The sequence below is a fragment of the Pectinophora gossypiella genome, chromosome 24, assembly GCF_024362695.1.
Source record: "Pectinophora gossypiella chromosome 24, ilPecGoss1.1, whole genome shotgun sequence".
Lineage (NCBI taxonomy): Eukaryota > Metazoa > Arthropoda > Insecta > Lepidoptera > Gelechiidae > Pectinophora > Pectinophora gossypiella.
The window spans coordinates 10,523,333-10,550,185 of record NC_065427.1 but is presented as its reverse complement, the minus strand read 5'-3'; the positions used below and the strand labels follow the sequence as shown (position 1 = coordinate 10,550,185).

At 38.2% G+C, this 26,853-nt stretch overlaps 1 protein-coding gene and 1 long non-coding RNA gene across 2 annotated transcripts in view; one reads left to right on the top strand and one right to left on the bottom strand.

The window, feature by feature from the left end:
- The window catches only part of LOC126377722 (calsyntenin-1), a 310,912-nt gene that overhangs the window by 186,555 nt on the left and 97,504 nt on the right, over nucleotides 1–26,853 (bottom strand). The gene's annotated exons all lie outside the window — the stretch shown is intronic.
- Nucleotides 23,255–24,761, top strand: LOC126377769 (uncharacterized). The gene is made up of 3 exons (XR_007567985.1): nucleotides 23,255–23,730; nucleotides 23,822–24,030; nucleotides 24,422–24,761. It is a non-coding gene; the product is annotated as an uncharacterized LOC126377769 (long non-coding RNA).

The window sequence follows — 26,853 nt, the reverse complement described above, 5'->3', positions numbered from 1 at the left end:
CTTTTCGTCGCTTTATCTATACCTAAAATCCCCACAAACACACTAGTTTCAATGTAGGTAATTAAACGTTGTACCGGGTGAGAGCCTTCAGCGCTCCCCATAAGTCCGGCCAAGTAGTTAATGCCATCTGCGGCAAATCTACAATAAGTCACGTCAAAAAAAAACCTAGGTAATACAGGGTGTTAGTGACATCGTAACGAAAACTTTGAGGGAAGATTGAGACCATGATCCTGAGTTGATATCAAGTGGAATTTTCCGTCGCAAAAGTATGGAACTGAAAATAATTAAAAAACAAAATAAATCATGAATTTTCCAACTGAACAGAATCATGGTCTGAATCATCCCGCTCAGTATTCGTTACGGTGTCACTAACACCCATACCTACCTGTGTATACCTGAACGGAGTGTAAGTGACATCGTAACGAATAATGAGAGGGATGATTCAGCTCATTCTTCTGAGTCAATATCAAGTGGAATTCTCCATCGCAAAAGTATAGAATTGAAAATAATTTAAGAAGCAGCAACAGTATTCGTGTATATTTTGTGTATCATTTCAAAAAGCTATTCATTCCATGTTCGAAAAGTCAATAAATTAAGACGAGGTCAAATACCAAAATGCGGTATCAGCAAGAATCCGCAATCGAGACGCTGTTCGGTTCCGATTTTGTCTAATATTTAATATAATATTGCGTTTTGTGCTGACCTTCTGTTACCCGGATATTATTGATGGTAAATGCTGCTATAATCCTGTTATGATTGGATTTGTAAATATAACCGGATATTTGGTTTTGGATCACATTTCTGCTCAAGTTATGTCTATGGCGCTAGCGTATTGATGACATAACAACAAAAGCATCACGGGTGTGTTCCCATCATCATCATCATCTCCACAGCATCATCGCGTTTTTCACAGGGTCTGCTTACCTAACCTGAAGATTTGACAGTTCCGGTGTGTACGTGTATACGATAACGTCAGTGTGTCGTATCAGTGTAAAAGAAGAAAATAAAAGGAGAAACTGACTGACTTACTGACTGACATATCAACGCACAGCCTAAACGGCTAAACGTAGGCACTTGAAATTTAGAAGGGAGGTAGCTTAGGTACCGTAGAGGTGCACTAAGAAAGGAATTCCCGAAATTCCCACGGGAACGGGAATTAGCGGGAAAATCCTTTTGTATGAAAAATCTTAACCACTTAAGTTAGACGCTTGAAATTTGGCATGCAGGTACCTTAGCAAACTTAAAGCTTAGTTGCAACAGGATATTGCAAAATTCCCACGGGAACGGGAGTTAGCGGGAAAAACATTTGTATGAAAAAATCTAAACCGCGTAAGATACGAGTAGATATCCTCAATCTAGCATGCATGCATACCTTAGTAAATATAAAGTTTAGTTATGGCTGTATTTTGAAAAATGGGAGTTAGCGGGAAAAAAATGTTGTATGAAAAAATCTAAACTGCATAAGTTCCCAGTCCCACACATACAAAGATCTCTCTTTTATAACACGCCACGCGGACGAAGTCGCGGGCAAAAGCTAGTTTTGTATAAAGTGTCCGGGGTCTGCCTGTGGCCAGCGGGGGGACGTATATAGGCTGTATATGTCACCTATATTATGTATTACAAAACAATACAATTAGAAATGGAAGCTGCAAATTACGGAAGTCTCAGTCGTAATTAACGTTCGTAGCATCGAAGAGGACAACCGACAAGCAATGTGCTTTAGGAGGATAAATAATTCAGTAACCTCCAGAGAGGGCGACGTCACTCTCGAAGGTACAGAGGGGGAGTGGTAACTGAAAAAACATTGTGCTCTTGTTATAGAATAAGGAATAATACTACGTATGGAACGGCAACTCTCCGCTCCCCACCAGCGTCTGAGCTAGGTTTACCTCGGGTGTAATACGTAATTTTTTTGCACGCTATCTCGACAAGTGTATATTGCTATATTCGATATAATTACAAAAATAAAAACTATAAATATTTATAAAAACTAAAAATAATATTAAAACTAAACTTAATATGAAAAACATTACCTATTTACATAATTACAGTTTATTTTTATTATTTTTTTCGATAAAATCAATACATATTCCTGAAAGTTTTTTTTTAAATGTCAATAAACCATGACAACAATGACAATGACTACCCGCATCATTTTGCATAAAACTAAGAAAGTATTTATATTAATTATAACCACAATGAAAGTTTATTATAGTAACCAATGATAAAGAATAAACAGTAAAAAAAATTGTGATTTTTATTTCTTTAGATACTGTGTTTTGAAAAAGGCGCTAATTTCACATTGCGTCCGATTCGAATCCGATTCTTGTCCGAGAATGACGAATCCGAAGAGGCAGAAGTACTATTTGTATGTGAGCTTGCGCACTGCATCCATCGAATATCTCATAGTAATTTTCACTGTCCGTCATTATCGAACACGGATAGGATACCTATAATGTTAGTCGGGATATCATTTGTCGAGATTTCGTGTGTCGAAATTTAGTTTGTCAATATACTATGTGTCGAGATTTCGTGAGTCGAAATCTTTCGAGAAAACGTGCATCTAAATTGCGTGTTTAGAAATTTAGTTACAAACTCGTTCTCACCCCCTTCGAACATAGTTTAGACTTGAATCGTGAAGGTTGCGCGCGGCCCGTTGCTTTTATTTTTTATCATGACAAAGACACAAAAAAAACCGCCATCTATTGTTTTTAGGGAATTTAGCCTGGAAAGTTCCTCATTCAAATTGCGTGCCTAGGTTGTGCTTATATAACCTATATGCTGCTTGAGTAGATACTAATATATGAAATTGGAAACGTAAGGTTATTTCAAAGTAAATAGGTACAGAACGTAATGTAGAAATTGTAGGTTTAATAAAAATACAGGGAGTTAGTGACATCGTAACGAAAACTGAGGGGGATGATTCAGACCATGATTCTAAGTTGATATCAAGCGGAACTTCCTCTCGGACAAATCCTGACATTTTCTGTTTTGTTTTTCCAAATTATTTTCTATGACATTCTTCTGCGACGGAAAATTCCACTTGATATCAACTCAGAATTATGGGCTCAAATCGGCTCAATCATCCTTTAAAGTTTTCGTTACGATGTCACTAACATCTATAGAATACATACATAGGTACATAGTAGATTTACGAAATTGATTTATGATGCAGGTGTCAGAAAACGAAGGCCTAGGCGCACAGGCGAATTGTGTATTTTTTTTAAGAACGTCTGGGGCCCTGTACCGAGGTTTTTCTTGCAGCTTCTTTTCCCCGGCTATACAGTTTGAGCTATCGTAGTTATCTGTTTACAGGAGTAGGTACTTAGTAGTAAAAGAGAGTAGGGTTGAACCGGCGACAAAGGTTCACATAGAAAATGCACAAACTTTTCCTATTTGTGTTAGTAAATACTTCTCTCTCTCTTTATTTAAGAGCTGTGCTTTGTCGGTGGAGTAATCGCCATTCCTCTCTTCTTCCCGCCAAAACCTTCACCTCCTGATACAACACGACCTGCACCTTCTCTTTTATTTGTAAAGTAAATACTTATAAAACTAAAATTAAAAAATATAGCGCTAGTGTTCGGTAATTAAAGAGTTTCGTTTTTTTTAAACTTTGAGATAAGCTTACCTTGTACTGTCTGTTTTCTCGTATGTTCTTTTTGTCCGTTTTATTGTGTATAAATAAATAAATCAAATCAAATAAATGTAGGAAGGGTACACAACCCAGTTTTCTTAGTACGAAAACTGCGTAAATTATCTTCCTGGCAACACTATAGCATGTTGTTGCAGATTGAATGGTTACGTCAAACCATTCCTCTGTGCGTCATGCATACAAACACAAATTTTAGAAATAAATTCAAACAGTGAAAAAGTTTCGACGCCTGGGTAGGACGCGAACTCACGACGCCCGAACGACAGACCAATAGCTCGACCACTCGGCTACGGTGCTTATAATATCTTGAGTCAAATTGTATATCGCTTACGCAGTGTATAAAACGATCGATGACGTCATAAGACACGTGTTAGTTTTTCTTTAGTTTGCAAGTTTTTGATAGATACTATTATTATAGTAAAAAGACGATTTGACAGTTTTACAGAAGCGACTGCCTGTCTGACCTTCCAACACACGAAGTGATAACCTGGCTAGTACATTGGTGCTGATTCATGAATACACCATCTATTTTTATTTTAAGTTATACCTCTCATCAGGAGGAGGAGGGGTAATCGACAGGGATGTCAATTTTTTTTTTTTTTTTTTTTCTTTTATTAAATAAAAATAACAACCTTAATCTAATACAATTTACTGTCCACCAAAATGGAGGGCCATTTGAACGTGGACTAGCCATCATCACTGGCGTGACGTACAAAGAAGTATTATTATCCAAGATCGACAATTAGTTGAGTGTAGGTACGCAGCGTGAGCACATCTCGTCACACACACACACACCGATATAACTTACAATAACCTATTATGCGTTATACAATTCAAACTTGCAAACGGGTACCTGCAACATCGCATACCTAATATACCTCTAGAAGAAAACAGTTCAAGTCAGTTTGAGTACACAACTCGACTGATGAGCAAAACTTATACCTCATGTTTTATGTTTTTCATATAAAACTCTTTTATTTTAGTTTTAACGGAGCTATTTTTTTTCAGATTCTTTAAATGCAGTGGTAAACAGTTCCAAATCTTCGATATAATGTATTTACTAGTACGTTGTCCGTAAAAATTAAGGTAACGAGGTACCCTTAATTTGTCCATATCGACAGAAAAAACCCTCAGGGTTTTTTAAGCAGTAAAAAACCCTCTCAAATTTTATATTGGAGAATAACCCGACAGAATTAAGTTGACAGCACACGTGAAATAGGTTGCATCACAGCGAGATACCTATATAATTCGCCCGGTATATTCATTCATTTTAAAATCACCCGTCCCTTTCCTTTTCGGAGAATGAGAAAATGACGGGTATAACTTAAAATTAGGACGTGACTGCAGGAATCGGGGTTATTTACCTACATTGTTTATTTTTATTCTTTTTTAAGTTTATTTAATACGTATTTATTTTTAAAACATATTAATCCAGCAAACAAAGAGCTTTACTTTTAAAATCCAACTGAGATATAAAACCCTTTTCCGGTTACTTATTGGAAATAATCGTTAATTTAAACATTATGTAAAGTATTTTTTCCTACGATGTTTCATGATTTTAATACGTATAATGGTTGAATTCAGAAAAAAAACCATCCTCCATACATATACAGTGTGTAGTTTTTCGGACCCGACAAACTTTAAGGGTGGATTCTACTAGTAATTTCATCGAGAAAACACCCCCATATGTGGGGTGAAATCTGAGCCGAATGCTCAAACCACTGGCCCACAGAGGACGTTTAGTTTCAGATTTTTTTTTTTAATGTACAAAATTAAAGACTAAGTTATTTTTGGATTCGGTTCCGTAGTAACCAATAGTTGGGTTGGTAAGCAGAGACTATGGAATTCCATTTACTTCGATCCTGACACACGAATCCCTGCTGCTGTTATTTTCGGTTTGTCCCGGCTATTTACTGAACAAGTACCTAGGCGTTACATGAGCCACGTCAAAGGCCTTTGAAGGATCGATAGTAACCCTGTCACCAAGGTTGCTAAGGTCGATCATTGACCCTACAAAGAAGACCCATCCCCCACACATACTTACTAACAGCCAGCTGCTATCAAATATAAGACTTCAACTCAAAACTTTCGCCTAAGTACCTGCTCACATTTTAAAGTGCAAAATCTCGTATAAAATCCTTTGAAAATCCATGAAAATTCTGGAAAATTTTTACTTTTTCCAAGTTTTCAGACATTGAGAGCGATTCTTGAGTTTTTAAAAGCGTTTTTAAAGTTTGTACGTATGTTGGAGTGCGATTGAGTTTTTATGGTCACACCGCGCAGTTGCCAACTAGTCGATTCTAATCTAATCTAGCCTACAAGATCCCACTGCTGGGCAAAGGCCTCATGACGGGTACAGGCGTTGTGGTAGACCTCGAAAGAGATGGCGCGACGACTTGGACGCATGCCGGAGGGACTGGCCGGAATACGCACAGGACCGCGAGAAATGGAAAGAGGAAGGGAACTAGTCGATTATATTTTTTTAATTACATATTTGACCTACCACGTTATCTTACTACATTGGTCTAAAAAAAAAATACTTTAGAATGCAGTATGTTACGAAAAGTCATGATAAAATTGCTAAAAATGATCAACAGCTACTATTCCTATAAGTGGTACAAATTGCGGAGCACGTGCCCGACAATAAATACCATACATTTTGTTCATATGAATAGAACCTATATTACATACACAAGAGCACATTCCAATGTTAGCAGAATATCAAACATTGTATCGATAAACAACCGGTAAAATTAAAGTGAAAGAACGTCTAGGGCCCTATGCCATGGTTTTTTTTTTGCAGCTTTTCCCCGGCTATACAGGTTGTGAGAAGCTGCAGTAGTTTTAGGCGGATGAGACGTTCGTTATGTAAAAAATGACGACCGAAGTGTAACATAGTTAACAATACAAAAACGCTTTATTGCACATTATAAACACAACACTAACAAAAAAAGTGACAAGAGAAGCACTCTGTTTTTTGACGTGACTTATTGTAGATTTGCCGCAAATGGCATTAACTACTTGGCCGGACAAATGGGGAGCGCTGAAGGCTCTCACCAGGTACAACGTTTAAGACAACAGGCCAGAAGGTGCCCAGTTGAGCGCGAACCTCGGCTCAGGGTGTCGTCTGAGAGGAAAAATATTTGAAAGAATTAATCGACCCTGGCGGGTCGAAAGCGATAAGCTGATTGAGGGAAGTTGTCGACCACGCGGAGTCGGTATCGGGGTAAGAAGCACTCTCTACCTAACTTCGTTTTATATAGATATATTTTTTTTAATTTGAATATTTCTGTACCAAGTCCATACCGACATCATACCATCCTATCTAACCATCTATTACCCCGGAAGAGATACTTTTAAGCCGGATCAAGTCTTTATAAACGTTTTATCCTTTGATGGTCCTTCGAGGACCCTTAAATACCAATTACTTAAAAGGGTGACTCCTTCATCTTTCAAATTAAAATTCAAAATCTGTCCGTTTTTATGACAAAAAAGGTCTATATTAACATAGCAAAGGGTGTATTACAACTAAACTAGCTTTTGCCCGCGACTTCGTCCGCGTGGCGTGTTATAAAAGAGAGATACTTTTCATACAAAAGGATTTTCCCGCTAATTCCCATTCCCGTGGGAATTTCGGGAATTCCTTTCTTAGTGCACCTCTACGGTGCCTAAGCTACGTCCCATCCGCCTACGTTTAGCCGTTTAGGCTGTGCGTGGATATGTCAGTCAGTCAGTTTCTCCTTTTATATATTTAGATGTATATTTAACTAGCTTTTGCCCGCGGCTTCGCTCGCGTTAATTCGGGGTAACACGGTTCCCCTTATCTAATGTATCAATTATTAGCTATCGGCCAAGAAAACTGGGAATAGTCCCATATTATAAAGTTTCACTCCCTCTTTGAAGGGGTTGGGAGCAGATTTAAAAAAAAAACTAATGCACGACTTTTCTGTTGGTCACAAATAGTACGCATACCAATTTTTACCGTTCTACCTTGAAAATTGCTTAGAAACTTCCACACCCATTTTAGGGAAGTGGGGGATTAGAAAGAGACAAAATATAGTCTGTCACTTTCCCTTCAACTATCTCTATTTAAAAAAAAAACACGTGAATTTGTCGCTCCGTTTTGCCGTGACGGACAAACAAACAGACAGACACACACACACTTTCCATTTATAATATTAGTATGGATTATCTTCACCTGCTCTACGTGTCCAAACCAACTTAATATTACCACGAAAATCTTAGTCACTTCATCATTATCATGAAAAATAAATATTCATAGGCGCCGCGGAGTCGTACCCATTGCGGGCAATTATTATGAGATCATATTTTCGAATCAGACAAAAGAACGTCGGCGTCCAATTTCAAAATTAGAACATTATAAACTAAACTGATAAAAAAAACAACGGTCCGCGCGCAACCTTCGCGATTCAAGGCTAAACTGTGTTCGAGGGGGGATGAGGTAAACCAAGCTCAAACGCTGGTGGGGAGCGGAGAGTTGCCGTTCTATACGTAGTATAATTCTTTATTCTATGGCCTCCTCCATTTCGCACCACACTTTCCACTTTACAAACAAACATACACGCTTTCCCATTTATAAAATTAATATGGATAAAATAAAATTAATATGGATGTATAAAACTCGTTCTAATAAAGCTCTTGTGAGGTTATGGGCCTTGTAAGAGGGTCCTTTATACCGTATTCGAACCCTCCTTGTTACGTCGGATGAAAATGTTCACAATATGGCGCGTGTATTGTCATTTTATGAGAATTGACTTTTCATGACTTTTCCGAGACGAAATTCCACTTGATATCAACTCAGACTTATGGTTTGATTCATACCCTTAGCATTCGTTACGGTGTCACTAACACCCATACGTACTTGATGGCTATCTGTACGTACTTGTATGGGGTGTAAGTGACATCGTAACGAACACTGAGAGGGATGATTCAGCTCATTATTCCGAGTTAATATCAAGTGGAATTTACCATCGCAGAATTAGAGAATTTAAAATAATTTAAAAAAACCATAATCATGAATTTTACGACGGTAAATTCCACTTGATATCAACTCAGAATCATGGTCTGAATCATACCCCTCAGTATTCATTACGATATCACACAATGTCTAAACATTACAGCGCGTTGTTGCTATGCTATGCCTATAAATATTATGGGTGTGAATTTAAGTATTTATGATGTGTTTTTAAAAGCTCTCTGGCCAGTCCATTTGGGATAGTATAGCGACCTATTATCCGTATAAATCAATATAGTAAATTCCTCGTATAAATAAATACGAACACGCGATGTGGTCGTTACCTATTATTGATTAGTGATGTGACGTTCTCAAAAGTGTATCCGAAAATACGATATATCCGGTATCCGTATTTATCTTCGTTTTACCTTCAAATTTTATGGATAACAGACATATGCATCTTTTATCTTTGTTTTTGGGTATAAATGATGACCCTTTTTATTACACCCACGCACAATTACATCTTCCAAATTATTATTCTGATCAAAATAAAGAGAAGAAATATAGGTAGCAATGTAATTCTATACATAATGTGATCCAAATATCAAGCAACAATTATTCGTTTATATGCTTCTGCAAATAACATTGTATTTTGGAATAATTATGTACCCTAGTAATGAGAAAATAGGTAATTATCACATTAAAGTTCAACGCCATCTATATTGTTTTTGAGGAAAGTCTGTCATTCCATATTCAAATAAAAAACAAAACAAAAAAATTAAATTTCAAATTTAGAATCTTTGGAAAAAAAAAACTGTTTGTTTAAAGTCAGTAATTTACGTATAAATACAAAATGGTTGAGAACGTTTAAATTATAGTTCTTTTTAAGCTAGAAAGATTGGATTTTATAAAAAAGGACCTGTCAAGTCTTAAGGTTAGGACAACGGACCCTGTGAAAACGGGATACCGCTAGGGGATAACGATCTTCTTATGTTATCTAGCCTAAAGTGTCCCACTGCTGGGCAAAGGCCTCCCTCCATTTCTTCCAGGACTCTCTCTCCAGTGCTTCCTCCGGGCAGCTTTCGAGGAAAGCTTCAAAGTCGTCGCGCCACCTCCTCCTCGGTCTGCGACACCAGCGTCTGTCTCTATTCGGAGACCATTCTGTGGTGATCTCAGCCCAAAGGTCGACAACGATAAAGATCATCATCACATATTTAAGAGCCACGCTCTTGTCAGTGTAGCATACTCCATTCTTGTCTATCAAAGACCAATTCCTTCACCTCCTTATAAAATACGACGTTCGCCTTCACTTGAATCTGTTCCATGTAAGCTCTTCTTGGTCTTCGACGGAAACGATAATCTTTATAAATATCCGGAAATAACCGAATATCTTTCACACTTAAGTCCCAACACTAATCGAACATTAAATGTAATATTTTCACCAAATTTGTTACGATCCATTTCACAAAACACCTCATGTGGTTTTTGGGATTAACATTTATTAAATATTATTATAAGTAAAAACCTTGTGTGATGGTATATGATGAAAAGTAACATAACATCACGCCTGTATCCCCAAAGGGGGTAGGCAGAGCTGTCTAGTATATACATCCACTCCTCGCCAGCTATGTTTAAGTCGCATGTAATATGGAGCGACCGTATTGCCATTAACCGAGCACTAATCCTGGAAACCACGAGATATCAATTATTTTCGGGATATGGTGTCCGCCGGTAAAATCGGGTCTGATAAATTTATCATATTTTATTTTTGTTGCTTTTGTTTGTTTTATGTACCTGTTACTAACATTAGGTTTAAGTTACTTTGTACTTACTAACATCTATGGATTTCAAATCCGAAATAAATAATTATTCATTCATTCATTCATTCATTATTTATCTATGATCCAAACATAACATACGCATATTATAAGCTCGCGACCGTGTCCCCAATTGGGGTAGTCAGAGATACATCCATCGCAAAGTAAGGTTTAAGGTATGACTTATCCGGTTTTTACAGAAGCGACTGCCTGTCTGACCTTCCAACCCGCGAAGGGAAAACCAGCCCAATACAGGTTAGGTCACATCTCGCTCTGCCTACGCCATTATGGACTACGGGCGTGAGTTTCATCATCTCCCTAGCATTATCTCGTTTTTCACAAGGTCCGCTTACCTAACCTGAAGATTTGACAGGACCTTCCAACCCGCGAAGGGAAAACCAGCCCAATACAGGTTTGGTCACATACCTCCTTCCTCACGATGTTTTCCTTCACCGCTGAGCGCGTGATAATGATTCAAGTTCCAAATCCAAACATGAATTCGAAAACAAGTTCGAAAATTGCTTTCGGCCCGTACTGGATTCGAACCTGCCACCTTGGAGTGAGATATTATTTAATATTATTGTCGTTTCAAATATTCTGGTTGAAAACACGACATTCCAATGCGATAGTGTCTTCAAATGGAAACCGGAAGTAAAGATACAGAAATATTGGCACAGGAATGAAATGTACAAAAAAATATATGTTTTTCTCTCTGAAAGTAGGTATTTATACTTGCTATATCTAAACCGATCAACAGCCTCCGTGGTCTAGCGGTTAGAGCGTTAGGCTCACGATCTGAAGGTCCGGGTTCGATTCCCGATGGGGACATTGTCGAAATCACTTTGTGAGACTGTCCTTTGTTTGGTAAGGACTTTTCAGGCTTGAATCACCTGATTATCCGAAAAAAGTAAGATGATTCCGTGCTTCGGAGGGCACGTTAAGCCGTTGGTCCCGGCTATTAGCCGTAAAAACACCTCCACCAACCCGCAGTGGAGCAGCGTGGTGGAGTATGCTCCATACCCCCTCCGGTTGATTGAGGGGAGGCCTGTGCCCAGCAGTGGGACGTATATAGGCAGTTTATGTAAGGTACATCCATTGCAAGATGAACTAAGTACCCACACCTCACCGAGCTTTCTGTTAGACCAACGTGATAGGTGAGCCGTATCGCCGTCTATAAAGGTCGAGAAAACTGTGTTAGTGAAAACTGCACTTAAGATTAATTAATAGCTCAGTGGTAAGTACGGTACCGGGCTTCAATGTTCACAAATAGATAAACAACATTTCCAATGTGTCATTAACAAAACAGTTTGTTAAAGCGACTATCAGTTTCCAGCGAAGCATAGACTCATAAAATTACATACAAATTCGATTCCAGTATATTTGCACAGTATCATGTCGCAACCAAAATGTTGTTTACTGGCGGTTTTGAAATGAATCAATAATGTGAACTAATTAGTCCACAGCGAAATCGGAACGTCATTATCAAAACTGTAATTAAACTGAAAGCGCCTACCGCAAACAGAAGAGCAAACCCCGCGGGTGATGTTTTGCTCGAAACATTAACGCAGGCGTATCGAAGTGGAAACAATTTACGAGTCGATTCGATAACCGAATCTGTTTCGATATACGAAGAACAATATGAATAGAATATTTTATAATAAATAGAAATATTATGTCAGATAGAATAAGCCGCTTTTATAAGTACTATTTTGTAAGGGTTTTTAATATTTTATGTCTATAATCAGTCAGAGCGAAAATGGTGTGTCAGGGTTGTAGTAAGTGGAATTCCGTGGTGTCTGCCCACCCTAACGAACAATAGGCGTGATCTTATGCGTGTCTGTATGTATGTGTAGGTATAATAATACAGAGAACCTATATACGTCCCACTGCTGGGCACAGGCCTCCCCTAAATCAACCGGAGGGGGTATGGAGCATACTCCACCATGCAGCTCCACTGCGGGTAAGTGGAGGTGTTTTTACGGTTAATAACCGGGACCAACGGCTTAAAGTGCCCTCCGAAGCACGGAATCATCTTTCTTTTTCAGACAATCAGGTGATTCAAGCCTGAAAAGTCCTTATCAAACATAGGACAGTCTCACAAAGTGATTTCGGCAATGTCCCCATCGGGAATCGAACCCGGACCTCCAGACCGTATAATCAGTTTCATCAAATTGCAAAAATCAACATAAGGTCACGAGTACTAATATGTATACACTTTGCAACCATGTCACATTAACTTTTCTGTCAAATTAAACCGTCAGTCTCATTAAATGTCAAACATGATAGTGCGACAGGGTTCTAAAGTAGTTACATGATATTGCTCATGACTGTACATATCTACATACAACAATTGTATACCGTTGATGTCTATCCCATCCAATTCTGTACACAAAGGGAGGGCCTCGCGATAAATATGAACAGACGCGACATTCCTATTTCGCACACAGTCCGTTCTGCACATTAATCTTTGAGATTGTCTGTCCTCATAATTCATAATCATTTATTCGAAATAAAAACGGTATTACAGTTTGCATATGGTCAGCATTTAACATTTGGTCTACATTTTTAGTTATTTAAATTATAACATGCAAATAATTAAAGAAAATAAAATCAATAAATATATTTATCATTTATTAATAAAAACTAAAACTAAAATAAAATAAAATTGATAATTTAAATGTCAATCATTAGGTATTTATTTATTTATTTATTTATTTTGAGGAAGACTTACGGCCATATACATTTTCTAACATAATAACCAGACAATAACTAAAGGCTAATTACAAGTCTCCACCTAATAGTGGCTAAGTTATTTACCCTATTACAATTATAAAAATCAAGAATTAAGTAAGTAGGTTAAAGCAGGTTAAGTAAGGTAGGTACAAACATTTGACGTATGTTAGGTACAATCATTAGGTCTCAAATATAAACGGCCTCAGTGGTCCGGTGGTTGAGCTTTGGGCGCACTTTGGGGTCCCAGAGTCAAAACCCGGTGGGGAAATAACATAAAAATCACTTTGTGAACATAGTTAACACGCTTAAACTTGAGATGGATATGATATGACTTTATACCAAAAGTGGCTGCAAATTGTCTTCAGATTACTTACGACTCTGCCCAATCCATTATTGAATGCATATGTCGTGGCCAGATCGTAGAATTGATCATTTCATGATGTGTTCAACCGTTTCATGAAATGGTCATATTTAATTAAATGGCCAACTTGAGCTGACCATATCGTTGAAACGTCAAAGTTTAAGGATATTTCAATCAACGTTTGGCCATATCGTTAATGTAGGCGGTGTCCATGCTATGTGGTGTAATAAAAATGCGAATAGTCGATTAATTTCTTAGGTTCAAAATTATGTGCAAAAGAATCGTCGATTATAATATCAATCAAGTTTTAAATATAATCGACACTGGCGCCACTACCGGTGGATGATGTTACTATTTTTACGATATTTTGTTACTATTTTTGCCAACGTTTGGCCATAACATGGAGTAATCATGCATTTAGTTGCTCATATCGTTAAACGTTTAAAAATTTTAGATTATTTAAAGCTCAACAGATATTAATTACTTACTTATATTTTACTTTTTTTTACATATACTTATATCTTTCTAATTTCTAATTTTTAAGTTTGATTACTCTATTTTTAAATACTTAAGTACCCTTAATTGTATAAGTTATGTACGCCCTAATTGTCATATATATTAGTCACAATACCGTAACCTTATAAATGTAAAATGTTTTAATATATATGATGTGGTTGTACTTTATAAATAAATAAATAAACGTTTTGTGTTCATTATATAACCATTTCACGAAATGATCGAGCACATCATAAAATGATCAATTCTAAGATCTGGTCACGACACATACAAAAGCTCACGACCATATCCCAATTGGGGTAGTCAGCGGTACATCCATAGAACTAAGTACCACGCCTCACCGAGCTTTCTGTTAGACCAACGTGATAGGTGAGCCGTATCGCCGTCTATATACGTAATGGTCGAGTCAACTATGTTAGTGAAAACTGCACTTAAGATAAATTAATAACTCATGGGTAATAACTAATAACGAACCGGCGCTCTTCAATTGTTAGTGACTCCTTTTTATTGAATGAATGAATGAAACACCCTCCGAATGAGTGAAACGAATGAAAAATTAATGAAACGCTGACAAATTCAAATTCAAAAATATCTTTATTCAGTAGGTAACATAGTTACACTTTGAATCGTCAATTTTTACATAACGAACGTCTCATCCGCCTAAAACTACTGCAGCTTCTCACAACCTGTATAGCCGGGGAAAAGAAGCTGCAAGAAAAACCTCGGCACAGGGCCCTAGACGTTCTTTAAAAAAAATATATAAAATATTGTTATACAAATGAGTAATTTAGCTGCCTAAAATCAGTTCATAGACAGTTAATTCCATGCATTCATATCTTCTAAATAATCACTAACCTTTTTTGCAAAGTTTCTGTTTAATTCAGTTCTGCTAACCCCTTCGGAGTTACAGGCGTCATTATATGTAGGTATGTATGTATTTAAAACTGTTGTATGAATGTATAATCCTTTAGAAAGATTATGGTTTATCTATTGTGACCTACATTGTAACCTATTCAAGGCGATATCTTGTGATAAGGTGGGTTCATACACCTTTCTACTAAGCGATAAGGGATAACCTATTCGTAAGGTAAAAATAACTCTCCAATATGCTACTTAACAACTTGGTCAAATAAGATACTTTTTACGAAACGTCAAAACGAAAGATTTCTTTGAAGTTTGTATGGAAAGACTGTCCTGTGACTGCCGTCGACGATTTCCCTCACATACATAACATATATAAACAGACTATATACGTCCCACTGCTGGGCACAGGCCTCCCCTCAATCAACCGGAGGGCGTATGGAGCATACTCCACCACGCTGCTCCAATGCCGGTTTATGGAGGTGTTTTTACGGCTAATAGCGGGGACTATGTCATGGTAAATTATTTTTGGTAAATTATTACATAAAATTTTATGAGTAAAAATAGAGAACCAAATAAATTCAATAGAAAAAAGAAAATGTTTTTCTTTAGTTTTAGATCTGTCTTTATTTAATAATCAGAATTTCTTAATTTATCTTGAACTTACTACACGACCCAATTCTATAGGGTTATTGGCCAATGTAAAAATTTTAGACGGTTGTTTTAGATTTCTGCCTAAAATTGACGTGTGTTTCATAAATTTTATGTCTGTCGGTTACCTGTCCCTTTCCTTTTCGGCGAATAAGAAAATGACAGGTATAACTTAATGAAAAAAATTGATGGTGTGTACCTACTGGAATCAGTACCAATGTTTATGGATAGAATTTTCATATTTATTTATTTATTTATTTATTCATTCATTCATTCATTCATTCATGCATTCATTCATTCATTCATTCATTCATTTATTTATTTATTTATTTATTTATTTATGGCATACATAACTAGTTACAGTCGTGAAATTAGATAATTAAGTGTAACGTAAAACTAGACTATAACATTAAAACATGCATGCACGCCACTTATGTTATAATTATGATAAACATAGGGGGTAGGTTGCAGTAAACATATCAAAAAGAAGCTCAGACCTAAAACTAGTAATGACGATTTTATTTCGAAGCGAGAACCAGATAGCACATTCAACAATATAGTCACCTATAACAAGTTTATGGTAGAAATTAACTAATTCCTGGATATTTCTATAATGTGATTTAATGGAAAGGTGATAATTAATAGAATTCCTATTAATTTCTATTGTCAATGTTGTAATTAATAACTTTGCGGGAAGGCCAGGTGCTTAAAAAACGATTTAATATCATTTAAAAAACATTAATATACTTGTAATATTTATCAGTATTTTTGTATAAAAACGATATATTGACTGGCGGTCGTCAGTTTTGGTTCGGTTGTCAGATTGTGAAGACATGAAGTTCCTGGTAAGTTTTTTTTTTTTTAAATTAAAATAGGCACGCGTTTGACCACAATCTCACCTGATGGTAAGTGACGATGTGGTTGAGGGTGGATCACGCTTACCTAGCCTATAGATAGATAGATAAAATACTAGACTAGACCTATATTAGACTTAATAACATTTTTATAACGGGTTTTTTTTAACTTACATTTATTTATCCCTCTTGAGGTCCGGGTTCGATTCCCGATAGGGACACTCGAAATCACTTCGTGAGATTGTCCTTTGTTTGGTAAGGACTTTTCAGGCTTGAATCACCTGATTGTCTGAAAAAGTAAGATGATTCCGTGCTTCGGAGGGCACGTCAAGCCGTTGGTCCGGGCTATTAGCCGTAAAAACACCTCTACCCGCAGTGGAGCAGCGTGGTGGAGTATGCTTCATACCCCCCTCCGCAGTGGGACGTATATAGACTGTTTATGTTACGAATATGTTTATGATTATCATTACTTAAGGAAATTTTACTTATTTGTAGTCCGACCACCATACTCTGCCCACCCCGATTGGGAATATAGCCGTGGTGTTTTTTTTACAGATCCTGACAATCGCAGTGCTGGCGGTAGCCGTCCAGGCTAAGCCGTTTGGCCCCATGATGGGCGCGGGGATTGGTTTGGGCGGCGGTATGATGGGCAGTGGGTACCAGAGTGGGGGTGGCCAGTATGGGGCTGGTGGGGGTGGTGGTTACAGCCAAGGTGGCTACCAGGGGGGCGCCAGCCAAGGAGGATTCGATAGTGGTCACCATGACTCTAGCTTCACTCAGGTAAGTGATAATGGCCCCGATTCCTGCAGACACCGCCTAATTTTAAGTTATATCCGTCATTTTCATATCCGTCGAAAAGGAAAGGGACGGATGATTCACAGCTCTTAATTTTAGGAAGAATGAGTAAATGAATGAATAACCCGGGCGAATCAAAAAGGTATGTCGCTGGTATGCAATCCGTTTGACATGCTGTCTACTTACCTGTGTCGGGTTATTGACTGATGTAAAATTTTTAGACGGTTGTTTTAGATTTGTCCTTAAAATTGACGTGTGTTCCATAAATTTTACGCTTGTCGATTACCCGTCCTTTTCCTTTTCGGCGGATAAGAAAATGACAGATATAACTTAAAATAAAATTAGATGGTATTTACAGGAATTACCACCAATATGCGGTTAATTAAATTCATCAAGAAAAAGGCACTGTGGTTCTGTGATCCAACGACTTGCTTCTCAAACGGGGAGCACTACTTCGAACCGCGGTCAAAAGTGCAGTTGGCTCACCACCTATCATGTTGGTCTAACAGAAAGCTCGGTGAAGTGTGGGTACTTAGTTCATCTTGCGATGGATGCACCTGTGCCTACCCCAATTGGAATATAGTGGTGAACTTATGTTATTTAGGAAGAATTTCTCAACCAGCTTTTTCTGTTTCAGATCACTGACGCGCACACGTCTTCAGGGCACGCCTCAGGGGGCGGCTCTCAGTATGGCTCCGGAGCCGGTGGATCCTCAGGGTTCGGACAGTACGGACAAGGGGGTAGCCAGTATGGCGCGGGCGGTGGTATGAACTCCGGATTCCTTGGTTGATTCGGCTTTGTCTATTAATAAATGATAGTCGATCCTACCTGTGCTTACTTATTTACTTAAAATTCAAAAATATCTTTATTCAGTAGGTAACATATTTACACTTTGAATCGTCAATTTTTACGTAACGAACGTCTCATCCGCCTAAAACTACTGCAGTCTCACAACCTGTATAGCCGGGGAAAAGAAGCTGCAAGAAAAACCTCGGCACAGAACCCTAGATGTTCTTTAAAAAAATAAACATAATATATTTTCATACAATTAAGTAATTTAGCTGCCTTATATCAATTCTCAGACAGGTACAAATAAGTAACTAGTCACTTTAAGTTATACCTATCATTTTGTTATCCGCCGAAAAGGAAAGGGACGGATGATTTTTTGTAAATTTTAAAATGACAATGAATGGACGAAAGAATAATCCGAACGAATCAAAGAGGTATCTTGTTGGTATGCAAACTGTTTGATGTGTGCTGTCAACTTAATAAGTCGGGTTCTTGGCCAATGCAATTTTTTTATAGTTGTTTTAGATTTGTGCCTAAAATTGACGTGCGTTCCATAAAGGTAATGCCTGTCGATTGCCCGTCTTTTTCCTTTTCGGCGGATAAGAAAATGACAGGTGGTATGCACTGAAATCAGCACCAGTGTTATACAAAAAATTCTCCATTATTGTCTATCAAAGGTCAATTCTTTCACTTCCTTATAAGACACGACGTTCACCTCTTTAATCTGTTCCATGTAAGCTCTTCTTGGTCTTCCCCTTCCTCTCTTTCCTTGTAGCTTCCCTTCTATGACGTTTTTAATAAATTCGTCGTGTCTAATTAAGTGTCCAATCATCTTGCCTCTTCGGTCCTCAATAACTCTCAATATATCCAGGCTACGTTCACCAAAAACCATGTACATATATAATTATTCAAAAGAGTATCGGTAGAGGCATGTATGAAAATAATTATTGCTTGATAAAAAAATCGTATTGAGTAAAAACGAAACATTGAAGCAAGTTATCTTGAAAACTTAAAAATAAAACAATTTTCAAAGACATAACCGGTCTATATACGTCCCACTGCTGGGCACAGGCCTCCCCTCAATCAACCGGAGGGGGTATGGAGCATACTCCACCACGCTGCTCCAATGCGGGTTGGTGGAGGTGTTTTTACGGCTAATAGTCGGAACCAACGGCTTAACGTGCCCTCCGAAGCACGGAATCATCTTACTTTTTCGGACAATCAGGTGATTCAAGCCTGAAAACTCCTTACCAAACAAAGGACAGTCTCACAAAGTTATTTCGACAATGTCCCCATCGGGAATCGAACCCGGACCTCCAGATCTTGAGCCTAACGCTCTAACCACTAGACCACGCAGGCTGTGTTATTTTCAAAGAAAGAAGATAATTATATTATGTTATATATTAAACCACATAATAACGGGTTCTTACCGCGTTTAAAGCAGGGATATGAGACTCCCGATATTTCGACACTGTGACAAAGAAAAAGGGTAGACAGATATGTCTGCCCGTAGAAAATTATGGATCCATTCCACTCCAATCTCATCAGTCATCCTAATAGCACTTGCAACAGTATCGAAATATCGGGAGTCTCATATCCCTGCTTTAAACGCGGTAAGAACCCGTTATTAATATGTTTAAATTATGATAATAACCGCGTAAACTTTAAAAAATTTATGTTAGATATTGATGTTTGTCATTTGTAGCAATTACTTTTAAATAATAAAATAAAAATAAAATGCATTTATTTCAGGTAAGTACCCATATTGTAAGATATAATTATGTCCCATATATTAAAATTAAAAGTTAAAACATAACATAAACAGCCTATATACGTCCCACTGCTGGGCACAGGCCTCCGCTCAATCAACCGGCGGGGGTAAAATTAAAAGTTATTACAATGAAAAAATAATAATAATAATAATAATAATGAAATAAAGTTAATAATTATTAAAATAAAAACTTAAAATTTTAAACAGCGCAAGTTGCTTTTTTAAATTAATTACTTTAATATGGCCTTTTTAACCCCCACGACTTTATTCCCGATTTCGTCCTCTCTGCCTACACCTAAAAGATCGTACCGTGAAGGTAACTCCCAGAGTGATAAATAAACTACTGATAAAGCATAACATTGTTAGCTAATAGCCAAGTTATTAAGAAGTAATTAGTACCAAGAATGTGGTTAACAAGTTATTCTTATGAACAATAAATTGAGTTCTAAGTTCCTTACTCCATTACCACACGTGTCTCATACATAAGTTCGCGACTATATCCCAATTGGGGTAGTCAGAGGTACATCCATTGCAAGATGAACTAAGTACCCACACCTCACCGAGCTTTCTGTGAGACCAACGTGATAGGTGAGCCGTATCGCCGTCTATAATGGTCGCGCCAACTAATCCAATAACTCATTGGTGCAATCCGATGCCGGGGGTCGAACCGGGACCCTCGTTTACGAAGCCAGCTGGTGTACAGTCGTAAGCAATATAATGTACCCACTTTAGGACTGTCGCACTAACATATTTGACATTCAGTGAGACTTACAGTTCAATTTGTCAAAAAAGTTAATGTGACATGGTACCAAAGTGTATAGATAATGCTCGTGACCGTACCACAGGAACAAAGTCTTCTTCTTCTATCGTGTGGGTTGTAAGGTGGAGTACCAACCTCATCAACCCTGGTGTCGCGGTTATTATTGAGTCGCCAAAGGCCCCTGACATGGCTCATGTAACGACTACTTACTTACATCAGTAAGTTGCCAATTCAGCGCCTAATCGCGTTTGAGGTAAAATCTATGTTCCATCGTCTGACGTCAGACGTCACACACACAGATGCGCGTGTACGATAACGTCAATGTGTAGTGTCTGTGTAAAACGAGGTTTTATTTAAAGTGTCCGAGTGTGGTTGTGATTACGAATTACTAATACTTCCATTATCACCACATCCAATCCATTAGTCCATTTCATACCTGCAACAAATCGAGAAAAATAATTAGCTTTACGTCAATCTCCTTCTATCGTGTGGGTTATGAGGTCGATTACCAACCTCGTCAACCCTGGTGTCAGGGTTTTTATTGAGCCGCCAAAGGCCTCTGACATGGCTCATGTAACGACTACGTACTTACATCAGTAAGTAGTAACCGGGACCAACGGCTTAACGTGCCTTCCGAAGCACGGATCATCTTACTAACGGACAATCTGGTGATCAGCCTGTAATGTCCTGACCAAATAGGGGTCACAAAGTAATTACGTATCCCATTATACACACAGATTCACATTCTAAGTGTGTGTGTGTGAGAGAGAGAGAGAGTAAGGTGATGTGTGCGCAGACATCACATAACACATTAGACATGTATACGTTTTTACAATAAGATTCCCATTGACATTCAAAATTTGCCTTTCAACTGTTTTAAGACAGTAGTTAAACAAAAACTTTACAAAAAAGGTTATTATAAAGTTAGTGATTATTTAGAAGATATGAATGCATGGGATTAACTGTCTGAGCACTGATATTAGGCAGCTAAATTACTCAATTGTATACCAATCTTTTATGTTCATTTTTATTTTTTTAAAGAACGTCTAGGGCCCTGTGCCGAGGTTTTTCTTGCAGCTTCTTTTCCCCGGCTATACAGGTTGTGAGAAGCTGCAGTAGTTTTAGGCGGATGAGACGTTCGTTATGTAAAAATTGACGATTCAAAGTGTAACTATGTTACCTACTGAATAAAGATATTTTTGAATTTGAATTTGGCAATGTGATGTGTGCGTGTGTGTGTGTTTGTATAATGGAATATATGTGTGTATGTGTGTGAGTATAATGTGATACGTGTGTGTTCATCAGAAAGTGATTTTTCAAAAACGCGCCTTCTTGGTGTTCACTATAAGACTATAGTATGTTTGCATGTATGTATGTAGGATGACTGGGACGATGGAACGAACGGTACAGATTGTGTGTGAGTGAGATGATGTGAGTGAGATGGCATGAGAGGGGAAAGGAGAGAAGGAAGGGGAAATGGCGAATGGTGTGTGACGGACGACGTGTGTGAGATAGTGAATATTTCTGTTAAAAATAGTTTAAAATAGTGGAAAATAATAATAAACTCAGTGTCTCAGTGAACTTGACGGATTTTATTTGTTTTACCCAACCTCAATTTCTACAAATTGGGGGCTCGTACGGGATTGAAGAACAGTATTGCGGTTTGAGGTTGGGCGTGGCGTGGCACGTGGCGGCGTGGGTGAAAACGGCGAAAAGGCGATTTTACGACGAACGACGACGACGAAAAGGCGTTTTCATCACTTGTCCAACATGTCTAAAGACCAGCAACGCGTTAACGACGACGGCATTAAAGAGGATGTCAATTTTGGGAGCAAAATGCTTTTCATGACGGCCGAACTTGTGCCTACATTCAACGGCCAAGATGGAGATTATACGGTGTCAAATTTCATAGAAGACCTGGAAGATAACGCGGAAATATTTTCGTGGTCACCATTGCAGAAATTATTAGTGGCACGGCGGGCTCTAACGGGAACGGCGGCGCTGTGGATAAAATCGGAACGACCTCATAAATCATGGGAGAACCTAAAGGCGGCGCTGTTGAAAGAGTTTCCCGATAAAATGGACGTGAAGAAAGTACATGAAATAATGACCGCGAGGAAAAAGAGACGAGATGAAAGCTGTCTCGATTATATGTTGGTAATGAAAGAACTTGGACGGCGCGGCAAAATGGCAGACTACGTGGCTGTACAATACATAGTCGATGGCATTATTGACAAGGAAACCAACAAAATAATGCTTTATGGTGTCTCCACGTACGGCGAGCTGAAAGAAAAATTGAAGATTTATGAGAGTATAAAGGAGAAAATGAAACACGACGACAGAAGAAGTGACGGCGGCGGTATGCGACCACAACCATCGGCGCAGCCCCGGCAAGGACACTACCTAGATGGAAGAAAATGCTTCAATTGCGGCGATAATGGGCATTTATCAGTGGATTGTCCTCATAGAAACAAGGGTTCGAAGTGCTTTCGATGCGGTTCATTCGGACATTCGTCATCTCAGTGCAAAATGGCGGAATCGAGCAATGGCGGCGGCGCGAGCGCGACAGCAAACACCGGAATTGGAGTCCAAGCGGCGGCGGGCAAGTTTGAAAATCAGAGAGGGCGTGAGCGAAATCGTCAAGTTGGCGGTACTGCGGCACAGCAGCGACATCGCTCTTTCTCGGTGGCAGAAATGGGAAATAGACGAACGTCAACTTTATATTGCGAAGCGGAACGTAACCCTGAAGTGACATTTGATAACGAGACGTCAACTTTATATTGTGAAACGGAACGCAACCGTGAAGTGTCATTTGACAATGGCAAACAAGATGGCGACTACACGTCAACAACAGGTGATGTACTGAGCGTCGATAAACGCATGACGGGTACAAGAAAACCTATGAAAATAATGAAAATTGCTGGTAAGGAACTGAGTGCGCTTATTGATACCGGCAGTGATGTTAATCTAATGTCGTGGCAGTGCTATAAAAGCTTAACTGGGTGCAAATACGATGACTGTGACGTGGTGTTGACGGGACTCGGCTCGACGAGAATTCGTGCGCTTGGGCAAATAATAACATCAGTGTCTGTGGACGACGTCTGTTATAGAGACATTACGTTTTATATAGTGCAAAATAACGCTATACCTTGTTCTGTTATCATTGGGCAACAATTTTTACAGCACACAGTTATGGTAATGGATGGCTCGGATGTATATTTTATGCTTGAAAACGAAAATTGGTTGCAATGTGTTGCATGTGTTGTGTCTGATTTTGACATTATAGGACGTGAGGTGTCGCCGGGAGTGCAGCGAGCAGTGGGTGAGTTGGTGACGTCATATCAACCGGTAAAGACGAGGGAAGCTCCCATCAAGCTCAAACTACACCTGAAAGATGATATCCCTGTAGCGCAGCGACCGCGTCGTGTGGCGTTAAAGGAACAGATTGAAATTGATGCTCAAGTAAAACAGTGGTTACAGGATGGAATTATCCGCGTAAGTACATCTGAATATTCTAGCCCATTGGTGTTGGTACGTAAGAAAGATGGCAGCTTGAGGGTCTGCGTTGATTACAGGAAACTAAACCAAAAAATGGTCAAGGATCAATATCCTCTGCCATTGATTGATAACTTGCTGGATAAATGTCATAATGCAACGATCTTTAGTGCTTTGGATTTAAAAAATGGTTATTTTCACCTTGGTGTGCATGAAGATTCAATAGAGTACACATCGTTTGTAACTATGAATGGACAGTACGAATTCCTAAAGGCACCATTTGGTATTGCCACATGTCCGAAGGTGTTTACACGCTTCATAAATATAATATTTCGTGATCTGATTGAGGAGGGCATTGTTCTGGTATTCATTGACGATATTTTAATTCCAGCAGAGGATGAACAACAAGCGGTGCAGCGGTTGGAACGAGTGTTGAGAAGAGCTTCCGAATATGGCCTGGATATTAATTGGAAAAAGAGTCAGCTTGTGGTGAAGAGTGTTGAATACTTGGGGCATGTTATTGGATGTGGAGAGATACGACCATCGCCCGAGAAGACGCAGGTAGTCAGGAGATATCCAGAGCCAAAAGATTTAAAACAGCTGCACAGCTTTGTTGGATTATGCTCATATTTCAGGAAGTTTGTGGAGAATTTTGCCATTGTGGCGAAGCCATTAACAGACTTATTAAAGAAGAATGTTCAATTTGAGTTTAGTGATGAGCATAGAAAGAGTTTCATCACATTAAAGGAAGCGTTGGTAACAAATCCAGTCTTAAAAATCTTTGACCCAAGAAAAGAAACTGAAGTTCACACGGATGCTTCAAGCATTGCATATTCAGCAATTTTAATGCAAAGGGATCCAGAAGATGGACAATTGCATCCAGTACACTATCTAAGCCGGAAGACCAGCGATGCAGAAAGCAAATATAGCAGCTACGAATTGGAAGCATTGGCTATAGTTGAAGGAATCAAAAAGTTTCGACATTATTTGTTTGGTATACACTTTAAAGTTGTTACAGATTGTAAGGCATTTGAAATGACAATAAAGAAGAAAGACTTGGCAATGTCCACCAGGGTGGCTAGATGGATAATTTTATTACAAGACTATGATTTTGAAGTGGTGCACCGTGAAGGCCAGAAAATGCGCCATGTCGACGCATTGAGCAGGGTACCTTATGTGGGGATGATATTTTCTGATCTTCATGACAGCATACTATATTCGCAAGATAATGATGAAGGTTTAAAAGCCATAAAAGAAATTTTGAAGTCTCAGTCTTTTGAAGATTATTGTCTAGATAATGGACTACTGTATAAAGGACAAGAAAAGAAGTTGGTAATTCCGAAGAGTTTAGAAAGTGAGATAATTAAAAGAGCACATGAAAATGGTCACTTCGCAAAAACAAAAATGATGAGTCTCATCAGTAAGGACTACCACATTTCTAATTTAGAGAAGAAAGTTGAGAATTTTATCATCACATGTGTTCCTTGTTTACTAGCAAACCGAAAAGAAGGGAAGCAAGAGGGATGGCTGAACCCTATAGACAAGGAAAATGTACCACTACATACCCTACATGTAGATCACCTTGGACCTATGACGACTACAAAGAAACAGTATAATCACATACTCACTATTGTGGACGCTTTTACAAAATTCACATGGATTTTCCCTACTAAAAGTACCACAAGCAGAGAGACGATAGAGAAACTAAAGATTCATCAAGAAACATTTGGAAACCCTACTAGGATAGTGTCAGACAGGGGAACCGCTTTTACTAGTGGTGAGTTCCAAGACTATTGTAAAGAGGAAGGCATCCAGCATATCACCATCACAACGGGCATACCTAGAGGAAATGGACAGGTTGAGAGGATGCACAGGACCATCATATCCGTACTCACTAAATATTGCATAGAAGACCCTACTCTATGGTACAAGCATGTCAGTAAAATACAAAGATGTCTCAATAGTACCTACCAGAGAAGCATTGGCATGTCTCCTTTTGAGTTACTGACTGGTGTGAAGATGAAGAATAGGGAAGACATAGAATTATGTAGATTGTTGAAAGAAGAGGAAATAGAAAATTACTTTATAAATAGAGAAGATTTAAGAGAGAAAGCGAAACAGCAAATATTAAAAATTCAAGAGGAAAATGCAAGAACATTCAATAGGAAGAGAAAAGCAAGCCAAAAGTATTCAGTTGGAGATCTGGTGGCGATCAGAAGAACGCAATTTGGAGTTGGAATGAAGATAAAACCTAAATTCCTAGGTCCTTACAAGGTCACAACAATTAAGGGTAAAGATCGCTATGATGTGGAGAAACTCGACGACTTGGCGGAAGGACCGAGGAGAACCAGCTCGGCAGCAGATTTCATGAAGCCTTGGCCTGCAGGTGACAGCTCTGCTAATTAGAGAAGGTTTGTAGGTACACTATCACATAGCAAAAATTTTCATAGTGCAGTAGGTATTTTATTTCTTCTAAACTTTCAGAGCTGTGGCTGTGTGATGTAATATTGTTGCTACTTAAAAGGTTAATAATTTAATTAAGTGCCTGTTATATTTCTAAATAGTCTTGATTTATTGTACACTTTTATTCAAAATTAGCCATTATTGTGTATTGAGAGAATGTGTAATACTGAAACTTTACTATGTTGTGTTTTTTATTAGGATAAGAGTAAGATTATTTAAAAACGTTTGATGATACCTGCCTAACTTTTATTTTTATGAAAACTGTTCTTAATTTTGAGATGTTTGATGATACCTAACTTTTATTTTTAAGAAAACTGTCTTAATTTAAGGTGTTTGATGACACCCAACTTTTATTTTTAA